Raw genomic sequence first — 9,687 nt, 5'->3', positions numbered from 1 at the left:
AGAGGCAATAAAACATACTGGTGCATAAGGTTGATCATTCCAGCTGACTTTGTAAGTGTTTCCACTTTTTTTACCAGTTAGAATAATCTCTTCAGTTGAGTTTTTGACTGAACAAGAGTATTTGTCAAACTGAACTGAGAATCCATTATCGCATAACTGACTAATGCTTATCAGATTATACTTAAGATTCTCGACTAATAAAACATCATTAATGGTGAAGTTACCATGGATAAGCTTACCCTTACCCACAGTTTTACCTTTGGAGTTATCTCAAAACTGATGTTTGGACCAGTGTATTTGACCAGTTGAGATAATAAATTTGAATTTCCTGTCATGTGTCGTGAGCATCCACTGTCCAAATACCATATTGATCCAATGCTTGTACCTGCTATCTGCAATCAAACACAAGATAAGATTGTGGTACCCTTTTCTATTTGGGTCCAAAGTTGATTAGTCCTTTAGGAATCCAGACTTGAATCAGTCTAACTGACCGTCCTGTTGCTGTATTCCATATGGTCCTTCCTTGTCTGTGTGTGCTTGGTGTATGGTGTGTGGATGATACAACATGTGTTTTGCCCTTTTTCAACTGATTGTTCAACCGATATCTTCTCTGAACTGGCTTACTGTTGTAGTAGTTTGAGTAGCTATTTGAATATTTTCTGCTGAGAGTTTTTAGTTGCTGACTCCATGAGTCAGTCTCACCCTTTGGATTATATCCAATGCCACATCTCTTGCCTTTATTCATATTCTGAGATGGATGTTCAATCAGTTTACTCGGCTCTGCTTGTTCTTGTACCATAACTGATTTTACAAAGTGAATATATTTCCCTTTGTTCATATTCAGTTTTGGTTGAGTATCTTGGGAAGACGAATCATCTTTACTACAGAATCCTAAACCAGTTTTATCATCAACTGATTTCTGAGAATTCTGTATATTAGTTAAAGTTTTAGATGATTTGTTCCAAGCATGAATAAGCTCATTGTGCTTTGAATTTTCAAGCAACAATTTTTGAATCATTAATTGATCCCTGCTTCTTTCATTTCTGAGTTCAGCAATCTCCCTTTTCAGACTCAACATATCAACTGATTCATCAGTTTTTGTTTTATCGTCTTTGGGATCATCTTACTTTGCTCTGGTTTTTTCAAACAATAAAGCAAGCTTTTGATACTCACTGACCATGTCATGAAGAGTTGAGATGAGTTCTTCTCTTGTAAAATCAGTTGAACTAAAATCAAATACCTGCTGATCGCTTGATTGATCTTCTATGTTATCAGCCATCAGACATTTTACTTCTTCCTCATCCTCACTAGAACTGCAAGAACTTTCTGGTTCTGACTCTTCGCTGTCAGTTTCTGCCCATTTGGCTTTGCTATCTTCAGCTAGGAGTACTTCATGTTTCTTTCTGTAAGGCTTCTTGTCGTCCTTAGATCTCCTCTTATGCTCATACACTTTCTTCTTTCTTTCAGTTGAGGCTTGATTGTCCTTTTTAGGCTTGAGACAGTTAGCAATAAAGTGATCCGATTTGCCACAGTTGTAACATACATTAGACTCTTCTCTGGAGTTGTTTCTTTGATAATTCTTATGAAAATTTCCTTGATTTTTCCTCATGAATCTTCCAAATTTCTTAATAAATAGTGACATAGCATCATTGCTCAGTTGATCAGCAGCTTTCTCAACTGAACCAGTTGGTTCACTTCTAACAGCAGTCAAGGCAGTAGTTGCTGCTGGGGTAGATGGTTCTCCTTATCGAGTTTGAAGTTCAAACTCATATGCTTTCAGGTCAGCAAATAAATCATGAAGTTCAACTTTGTTTAGGTCTTTGGATTCCCTCATTGCCATAGTTTTGACATCCCATTCTTTGGGAAGTCCTCTGATTACTTTCAATGCTACTTCTTTATTTGTATACACTTTTCCAAGTGCATTCAGTTCGTTGATGATACAGCTGGTTCTTTCATCATATTCGTGCATTCTTTCTCCCATCTTCATTCTGATGTTGTCGAACTTCTGCACAGCAACTGAAATTTTGTTTTCTTTGGTTTGTTCATTGCCTTCGCAAAGTTGAATTAACTTCTCCCAAATTTCTTTGGCGGTTTTGCACATTTTAATTTTACTGAACGTTACTTTGTCCAGTGTCTTATACAATATGTCTTTTGCAACATTGTCTAGATTTGCCTTTCTCTTGTCCTCAGTAGTCCACTCATCTCTGAGCTTTTCAATTCGGTGAGGTGCCCCTTCAGTAATAGCAACAGCTGTGTTTGCTTTCAAAATCTTCATGGGTCCGTCAGTTATAACGTACCACATGTCATCGTCTTTTGCAGCTAAATGAGCCTGCATTCTGATTTTCCAGTCATCGAAATCTTCTCTGGAGAACATAGGAATCTTGTTGAATGAGGACATAGTGATCAGATTGAGTATAGATAGTCTTTGATAGGATATGCCCTGCTCTGATACCACTTGATAGGATCGGTAATGACTAAGGAGTGTTTAGAAGGGGTGGGCGGGTTGAATAAACACTTCTAGGAATTTAAATGTTCTTCGAAAAAGGTAGTTCAGTTTTATTACAAACTGAATTAAGTATCCCGTCGGTCAATAACAATCAGTTAAACTGAATAATCAGTTGCGGAAAGTAAACTGATTGAAAGATAGAGTATCTAACTGAAAATGAAAAACTGAAGTAAAGACAACACAATATGTTTCTGGATGTTCGGAGATTTGAATAACTCCTACGTCACCCCTTCTATCTCAAGGATAGGATATTCACTAAAAGACTTTGATCGAGTACAACACTTGTACAGACCCACTTCAGTTAGGACTTATCTACTGCCTAAACTGAAACTCTTAGTATAATACAATGATCTCTGTGAGTAACTGAACTTAGCACTTATTGAATTATCAATATTACAGAGTGCTAGTTTGCTCAACTTGTAGCCTTGATTGCTACGAATAGATCTAATAAGAGTGAGCTGAGATTTTGACAGAGTAATAGCAAGTTTGAGATTGATAGATCGTCGTCGTTCTTCAACTGCTCTTTAGTCATATTTATGGACTTATCTTTCAACGGTAACTTTTGAATTTATGTATCCGTTGATTGCCACTTCATCATTTCTTGGACAGTGTTCTTGATTGCTACTTCATTATTGATTGTAAAACGGCGTTTTAATTTCAATAGCCGAAAACGTTGTTCTATGTGGTGCGGCTTTCCATATTCAGTTGCTGTCTGATATGTCTTTCTGTCTGTTGAATGATCTTTCCCGAGGTATCTTCAGTTGAGAGACTTTAATATTTTCGGCTGAATGTTTTAACTGATCAGTTCTCAACTGATCAGTTTGTGTCAGCTGATTTCAGTTGATCAGTCCAGCTGCCGAATTTGCTTTCGCGTATTAGTTGATTTAATCGATTGATTTATGTTTTTGTCAAACTCCAGAATTTAGTTTTCAACACCCTACACATCTCATTTTCAGATTTTAAAAGAAATAAAACCTAGGGTTCTAAGGTAGAAAGCAGCCGCCCCAATCCCTTCAGCATTTCAACGAGTTTTCGTGAATTTTATTGCAAGACTTTAGCGCCACGTTCGTCCCGGACCGAGCCTCGCACCGTCTCCGCTTCGGTATCGTCGTATCGATATTTTTAAATATCAAAAGGCACGTATATTCTGTTCTTGATGCATCGATCATGTCATATTATGCGTGCGTTGTTATTTATGCGTAAAACCGTGTGTATGTTGTGTAGAGGTTTGAGCAATCATGTTTAAATCGCTTTTGGAGCCCTTTTTAGATCTAAAAATCACGTTTTTACTGTTCTGGTTGAAACTGCGAATTTTGTGGTCGATATTTTGAGAAAACTTTCAACTAAAAAATTGTAGAACTTTTTGATGCCTTCGATTTGATATAAAATTCGAGATTTTTGGATGAAAATCGAGTGAGTTATGATGTTTTTCGTGGGACTGCTCAAACTGCGACTTTTGCGAAAATTTGTGTCTTGAAGTCTTTATGTTGCAGGCTTCGTTGGGGATCGACGGGCGATCGTTGCTGCATTTAGGTATGGTTAGCATGTTGCTAAGATGGTTATTGCGTTTTCGTTTCGTGTCGTTAGGCATTTGAACTAGTGGGAAGACGTAGGAAATCGATTTGATGTCAATTGCCGTTTTTTTGTGTTGCATTGGGTAGTAGTGGGGACGTCGTGTTTTGGGGAGTTTGTACGGGTTTTGGTGCAATGTTATGGTAACCTAAGAAGAGTCGTAAGGTGTTGAATTACATCATTTAAGTGTCAAATTGGGTGAATATACATTGCATAAATTTCCTCGCAGGTGCAAAGAAACCGAGAGTACACGGACCCTTACCCGGACCTCGACACGGGGTCCGTGCCTTTGTTCTTCCGGAGTGCCTTTTTCCATAGTCTACACGGACCCCTACACGGACCTAAGCACGGGGTCCGTGCCTCCCCTTTTCTGCACACACATTTGACAGTACCTACACGGACCCGGGGCCGGACCTGGGCACGGGGTCCGTGTCTTGCATATTTTGGGGATAATATTTTAGCATGCTTCGAGGTTTGATGTCATGGTTTAGTGCAAAGATTATCAAGGTCGTGTCATGGGAAATTTTAGAATGTCCTAAGTAGTGGTCGAACTCGAGAGTAAGTATGATTTCTACGTTAAGTTATGTAAGTTAAGTATGCAAATTCATGTTAGTATATGCAGCAACTGCCCCAGTCGAAGTCCAACGAATCCCTCAACGCCAAGTAAGTATGTGGACGTGCAAAAGAAAATATTTTAAGTTTTTGAGGAATGCTAATTGTCTCGTGACCAAATTATGAATGGGTTTGGAATTCGGTGAACGTGGCCGAGGACCTCTCCACCCCGTTAAATTATGAACGGGTTAGATCGTGGTTGGATAGCGTTAAATTATGAACGGGGACCAACCAGCCCGTTAAATTATGAACGGGAATCTCATGTATGTGGCAGTGGATACGTCCCTGTCAGCCCAGTAATGTGGTTTGTCTGATCAGGCGTTTATTATGTATGGGTCACTTGCCTTGAAACATCTTCTAAGCAAAATGATGAAATTATGTATGTTCAAGTATGCAGTATGTTTATGAAAGTTTATGTTGATGGCACGTCTAGTTATGTACGTACGTATGTCCAAGTTTATTATGCAAGTTCAAGCTTCGAGTTATGTATGTCCTCTTTTAAAGTGCATGCGATTTTATTACGTTGTACTCGTTATTCCAGTTTATACGTGTTGAGTCTTTAGACTCACTAGACTTGATCGATGCAGGTGAGTATGTAGATGAGGAGACAGGAGGTGGCGACCAAGGGGCAGGCTTGGACTGAGCGAGAGGCTAACCAAAGGACCGCAATGTATATGTTTTTATGCAAATGTTAATTTACTCTAACTTCATGTTTTGAGGGAAACACTTTGAGAAAAACTTTTGTGAGCAAATTTTATTGTAGTACTTTGAACCGCCATGTCTTATGGGGGACTTGGTTGGGATATTTTTATGGCAAACTTTGAATGTCATTTTATGTTTAAGAAAATTTTAATTTTTCCGCAAATTTTGAGTATGAAAAGTACGGTACGTTACAGTTGGTATCAGAGCGGTGTTCTTGTAAAGGGTTACGCCTACTGCCAGTCGCAAGAAGCTCACGAAGTCACACCTCAAGTCTGTAAGTTTAAAGTTTTGCATTATGTTATGTAGTAGGCATCAAGTTATGATTTCAGTATGTGCATGTTTTAAGTTTAATTTACGTGCATCATGAAATATTGATATATGTGCATGCATGTTGGGTTTACGTGTTGGGTAATTCATTGGAACAGTATGCCTCCTAGACGTATGATTAACCAGGAAGCTAGGGAGGAGGACAGAGAGCCTCGAGATGAGGGAAGAGCCAATCCTCCACCACCACCAGACATGCAGGCTCAGATGCTTGTTGGTATGACGCAATTCTTCGCACAGTTTGCGAGGAACCAGACTGCTGTAGGCCCCGAGGAGAGGCCTAGACCAGAGGTAGTATACGAGAGGTTTCGGAGGATCAGTCCGAAGGAGTTTTCGGGTACTACTGACCCGATGGTAGCTGAGGGATGGATCAAGTCCATCGAAGTAATATTTGACTTTATGGAGCTGATTGATGCTGACAGGGTTAGATGTGCTATATTCTTGCTGTTAGGGGATGCTAGATTATGGTGGGAGAGTGCATCAGTGGCAGTAAACTTGCAGACTCTGTCGTGGAATGGATTCAAAGAGGTGTTCTATGCCAAGTACTTCACTGAAGAAGTATGCTCTCGTCTGACCAGGGAATTTATGACGCTGAGACAGGGAGACAGTAGTGTGGCAGATTTTGTCAGAAAGTTTGAGAGGGGGTGTTACTTCGTACCCCTCATTGCGAATGATGCCCAAGCAAAACTGAGGCATTTCATGGATGGATTGCGGCCGATCTTGCGCCATGATGTGAGGGTAGCTGGCCCTACTTCTTATGCAGTCGTCGTATCTAGAGCGTTGGCAGCAGAGCAAGATCTGAGAGATATAGAGGCCGACAGGCAGGGCAAGAGGCCCTATCAGGCACCACCACAACACCCGCAACAGCAGCATCAGAAGTCCCAGTTTAAGAGGCCGTTTCAGGGGCCGCCAGGGAAGAAACCCTATCAGGGACCGCCGAAAGGCAAGGGTCCTATCCAGCAGCAAGGGGCGCCTCAGAAGCCCGGTAACTTTCCAGTGTGCCAGAAGTGCAATCGCCAGCATCCCGGACAGTGCCTATGGGGATCGGGAAATGTTTTAAATGTGGAGCTACGAACCACATGTTGAAAGAGTGCCCACACTGGAAGCAGCCCACCCAGGGGAGAGTATTCGCCATGCATGCACATGAGGCGAATCCAGACACGACTTTGCTGACCGGTAAACTTTCCTACCAAAGTTCAGTATTATTTTGCCTTGCATGTGGGTTTTCATTTGGGATTATTAGTGTGCTAGTATTATTTTTGAATAACTCGAGATATTGGGTTCTTCTATGCCTAAGGTTTATGTTAGTAATTTTTGGGTGAAAGTTAGTTTGTTGTGCTAACGTCTCTCAGGAAATATTTTAATAAAGAGAATAGCTACTTAAGCCCTGATAGATTCAGGAGCCACCCATTCTTTTATCTCGGAAACGTTCGCCAATCACTTGGATATCAAGACCATTGGACTTGACGTGAACTATTCAGTAACCGTCCCATCAGGGGAAGAGCTGTCAGCTACTAGCGTGGTTAGAGATATTGATCTAGAATTGCACGGCCACCTGGTGTATGCAGATTTGATCGTCTTGCCGATGCCAGAGTTTGACATTATTTTGGGAATGGACTGGCTGACAAATAACAAAGTTCTGATTGATTTTCAGAAGAGGTCGGTATTGGTTAGACCGCTGGGCATGGAGCAGTTTCTTTTTGAGCCAGCCAGATGGAGGAGCTTCCCCCGCATGGTTTCATGCACGCAGGCGAGGAGGCTGATTTCCAATGGGTGTCAGGCCTTCTTGGCCAGTATTATTTCAGCGCCTGATGTGCCCACTCCATCTTTATCTGAAGTGCCAGTAGTCAGCGAATTCCCAGACGATGTTTCAGGTCTTCCACCAGAGAGAGAGGTGGAGTTTGCTATTGATCTCATGCCAGGCACAGTGCCAATCTCTAAGGCACCGTACCGATTAGCTCCAGCTGAAATGTTACAACTCAAGCAGCAGATTCAGGAGCTCTTAGACAAGGAGTTTATCCGCCCGAGTTTCTCACCGTGGGGCGCGTCAGTACTCTTTGTGAAAATGAAAGACGGGAGCATGAGACTGTGCATCGATTACCGTGAGCTGAACAAGGTAACGATAAAGAACAAGTACCCGCTTCCTAGGATCGAAGACTTGTTCGATCAGTTGCAGGGAGCTACCGTGTTCTCTAAGATAGATCTTCGATCAGGGTACCATCAGCTGAAAGTGAAGGATGCAGATGTCCACAAGACAGCCTTCAGGACCAGATATGGGCATTACGAGTTCTTAGTAATGCCATTTGGAGTTACAAATGCTCCAGCTATTTTCATGGACCTCATGAACCGAGTATTTCAGCCGTTCCTCGACAAGTTCGTCATAGTGTTCATTGAAGATATTCTTATATACTCGAAGAGCCATGAGGAGCACAACCAGCACTTGAGGACAGTTTTACAGACCTTGCAGAACCGTAAGTTTTTTGCAAAGTTTAGTAAGTGCGAGTTTTGGTTGCAGAAAGTTGCATTTTTGGGGCATATAGTATCAAGCAGTGGTATTGAGGTGGACCCAGCGAAGGTAGCAGCCGTTAAGGAATGGGTTGAGCCAAAGAATGCATCAGAAATCCGCAGCTTTTTGGGTTTAGCTGGTTACTACCGTATGTTTATTAAGGGATTTTCATCCATAGCAGTGCCACTCACTTCACTAACCAAGAAAAATGCCAAATTTGTGTGGAGTGATGAATGTCAGAAGAGCTTCGATACTTGAAGCAAGCTCTTATTTCTGCGCCTGTGCTAGCCATGCCGTCAGGGCAATGAGATTTCATATTATATACCGATGCATCTAAGCTCGGGCTAGGCGCAGTATTGATGCAGCAGGGTCGGGTCATAGCTTATGCTTCCAGGCAGTTGAAGGTGCACGAGAAGAATTACCCGACTCACGACCTGGAGTTAGCCACCGTTGTCTTCGCACTGAAAATTTGGAGACACTACGCATACGGCGAGAAATGCCAGATTTTCACCGATCATAAGAGTCTCAAATATTTCTTCACGCAGAAAGAGTTAAATATGAGACAGAGACGGTGGTTGGAACTTGTGAAAGATTACGACTGCGAAATTAGCTACCATCCGGGAAAGGCTAATGTTGTCGCAGACGCTTTGAGCAAAAAAGTTGCCGTCATAGCTCAGTTATCAGCACAGAGACCTCTTCAGTCTGAGATTCAGAAGTTTGTCAAGAGATTTATCGTGAGGGAAGAGCTCCTAGGCTGTCTAATCTGACAGTCAAATCTGATTTTCTAGACCGTATCCGGGCAGGACAGTCTTCAGATGAGCAGCTTCAGAAATGGAGACTGAGAGACGAAGCCAAGGGCAATGTTCTCTACACAATGGCAGATGGAATTGTGAGATACAGAGGCAGAATGTGTAACGCCCCGAAAATTTTAAAGTTCACGTAAACCACATGCGCGCAAGTTATTAAATTCTTTGTATTTAAATTAAATGTTTTAATTGCATTAATTAATTATATGACATGCATGTTTATTTGCTAAATATGATTTTTATTATCATCATGCATAAAATTGTATTTTTAAGGATTATTCAAGCGACGATCGAGGAACGGGGACCGAGGGCTAAAAATGTCAAAAGATTTTTATTAAATAGTTATTTTTAATTATTTAAAATGCGGCCGATGTTTTTAAGTAAAATTTTGAAAGTATCGGGTTTTGAGGTGATTTTATACGCCGGAACGTATATTTTATCGGTATTGGATTTTTAAATAAAATACGAGCTTTCGAGCTACCCGGCTAATAAATTCACATTTAATTTCAAAAGAAAACTTTACTAATCTTTTTAATTATTTTATTTAAAAACTAGTCAATTTAAATGGGCTTTAATTTTGTGGCTTAATAGGCCTAAGCCTATTTAGATAATTAAATTAGTATATAATATATTAAGTAAACTCACACACCACATTCTAG

This window comes from Primulina eburnea, chromosome 4, assembly GCF_022965805.1.
Source record: "Primulina eburnea isolate SZY01 chromosome 4, ASM2296580v1, whole genome shotgun sequence".
NCBI lineage: Eukaryota > Viridiplantae > Streptophyta > Magnoliopsida > Lamiales > Gesneriaceae > Primulina > Primulina eburnea.
Note: the sequence above shows the minus strand (reverse complement) of the source record.